Source organism: Dendrobium catenatum, unplaced genomic scaffold, assembly GCF_001605985.2.
Source record: "Dendrobium catenatum unplaced genomic scaffold, ASM160598v2 fragScaff_scaffold_1228, whole genome shotgun sequence".
NCBI classification, from domain to species: domain Eukaryota; kingdom Viridiplantae; phylum Streptophyta; class Magnoliopsida; order Asparagales; family Orchidaceae; genus Dendrobium; species Dendrobium catenatum.
The window spans coordinates 160,436-163,452 of record NW_021319690.1 but is presented as its reverse complement, the minus strand read 5'-3'; positions in this window follow the sequence as shown (position 1 = coordinate 163,452).

Genomic DNA, 3,017 nt, shown 5'->3' with positions numbered 1-3,017 from the left:
CAAAGTCCAAACAACTCTTTCCCGTTCAAACTCCGCACGGAATAATTTCTCTAAATTAATTAGGAACCATAGTAGCGTCCTAAGTATGAGGAGTAGAATTTGACTAGAAATAGAAAGATTTTTTAGGATAAAACTGATGAGCTAATTTTTGTTGGATATCAATGCTAACCAAAAATGAAATGGTTCGAATCCGACAAAAAAATTTGTATAGTTCAGTCACCAGTCATAATGTGTTGCACCACAGCTTAAGCATTACTTTACAGACATTTAGTAATTTTTCCGATACATTGGTTTATCAGAGAAAACATCAGTTAACACAGTCTTTGGGAACATCGTGGTACCTAACATCTATAGAACCTGTATTTTGAATAAAAAATAAAATTTGATCAGAAGAAGAAAACATTTTACTTTGGCTTCATCAACGCTAACTTCCTTCTCAACAAGATTGAAAATTAAAAAGTCAATTCCTTAGTTATGACAGAAATGGAAGAAATTGGAGAAATTTTAAGGTTGCCAGCAACCATAAACCTACCATCATCTTCCGTAAAACCTCCACCATAATCAATCCCTTCATTTTCTAACTTAGGGTTTTGCTATATCATTTTTGCCTCTATTAATTCATGGTTGCATGAAGGAGTCAGACGAAATTTTGATCCATAATCAAAATAACATTTTACACAGCTAGATGAAAAGATCACATTAGTTGATGTCATTTCATACAATTGTAGTATTTTGTCACTATATCCATAATAGAAAGCAATTTTTTGAAGCACCAACATATTTTTATATTTTTCTGACACAAAACATTCTAAGTTTATTCTTTTCGCTGAGAAATTCAAATTGCTAATTCAACCGTCTAAAGATATTTGATCGCCTAGGAGCATGAAAATGAAAGTTAGATAAAATGTGAGAAAACTCAACAGCTAATTAAAAAATCTCACTCAATTTCTACATATAAAATATTATTGTTTTTTCTTTTTAGATATAATCCCCACTTTCATTTGTTGTTGTTTTTCTTCATTATAAATCTCCTCTTTAATCATTGAAAAGCACTTCACACTTAGTTCTATGCACTCATCAGGAAAGAAAATCCTTGTCAAAGTATGCTTGGATACCAATGATAACCTCAGCTTGGATACCAATGAAAATCCTTGTCAAAGTATATATATATATATATATATATATATATATATATATCTTTTAAGGCTTAACATGCTGAGGATATCATTGGTATCCAAGCATGCTTTGACAAGGCTTTTCTTCTCTGATTAGTGCATAGAACAAAGTGAGAAGTGTTTTTCAATGATTAAAGAGGAGATTAAAGAGGAGATTGATGACAGTGAAAAAGAACAATAAATAAATGTAAACATTATATTTAACAAGAAAAATAATAATATTTTATATGCAAAAATTCATGGAAACTTTGTTAATCAGCTGTTGAGTTTTCTCATATTTCCTCTAGGTTCTGTGTTCATGCTTCTAGGCAATCAAATATCTTTAGAGGATTGCATTAGCAATTTGTATTCCTCAACATAAAAATTAAGCTTAGAATATTTTGAGTCAAAAAAAAGAGAAAAAAATGTTTGTGCTTCTAAAAATTACTTCCTACTATGGATGTAGTGAACAAATGCTACAATTGGATGAAATGACATCAGCTAACTCCATGCAAGCATAAATTAAGCGAGACAAAAATCATAGAGCAAAACCTCAAGTTAAAAAATGGAGAGACTGATTATGGTGGAGGTTTTGCGAAAGGTTACGGACAACTTTCAAATTTCTATGATTTCCTCCATTTCTATCATAATTAAAGGAATAAAGTTTCTTATTTTCGATCTTGTTGAGAAGGCATTTAGCATTTACCTTTCTGATATCGTCCCCTCTATTATCTTTTTGTATTTCGTTTTTTTTTTTTAACGAAGGAATGGCTAATGGTTTGATTTGGGCAAATGCGGAGGACTTGGCAAGGAATAGAGGAAAGGTGCTCTCTTTATATCGTCAAATTTTGAGATCCCTCAATTATCCTGATCTCCCACTTATGTCGCTCGCCTCTCAAAGAAAGCTCAGGTCTGCACCATCTTCATATTTGGATCAGAGGAACGATCCCTTCACAACATTGCTAACCTTATCGATATCGCCAAGTTCTCCCTTTCAATTCTTATGAAAGGTCGTCTTCCATAAGATAGATCCATGCAAAAGGCATTTCGTGTATGTTCCTTCCTCTTTCTTTCTTGAGAATAATTAGATCTGTATTTTTTTTCCTGGATTGAAATTATTCGATCAAGTTACTATATTAACCTATATATAGGACTGAGAGGTTTATGATTTTTCTATCTAACCACCCAAGGCAAAAATCAAATATCACAATGTATCCCACAATTTTTTGGGCATCTTGTCAACTGGATCTGTTGGGTTTGGCGTAGAGGGATCACATCAAATCAACTAGGGTTTATACATTATTTAGAACTTTGCAAAACTTATAAGAATAATTTATTAGATTACTTGATAAAATGGAATTAACATTACCAAATTAAAGTTAATGTTTTTGTGCCAACTCCTTCCATTGCTTATTCTTTTTCTTTGAAGTAGTGAGTAACAAAACTGCCTTCAGCCCAATAAAGCAAGAACAACAACTATGAATCATTTCCTTTTATGGATGTGAAGCCCACAGCTGTGTAGAAATGGGTTTACCAAAATTGGAATACAGGAGATTTGTTGTTGTTTCTAATGAGGAGATAAGTGGAGAGTAGAGAGAGAAGATGGAGAAGAAGACATGAAAAGGTAGCGAGAAAGGAGGATTTTTTTTTTGGTAGAATTTTTAAGTGATGATTCATTCAAACCCAACTTACTTGGAATTGATAACTAAAATTAGGAATTCAAATTCAAAAAAAATAAAATTGGAACTAACTATTTCATAAAAGCAAATAAATTCTTAATTTCATAAAAAGTAGATGAAATCTTAAAAAGATACAACTGATTCAAACAAATTCCTTGCCATGCTCATTAACTTGGCTGACCAT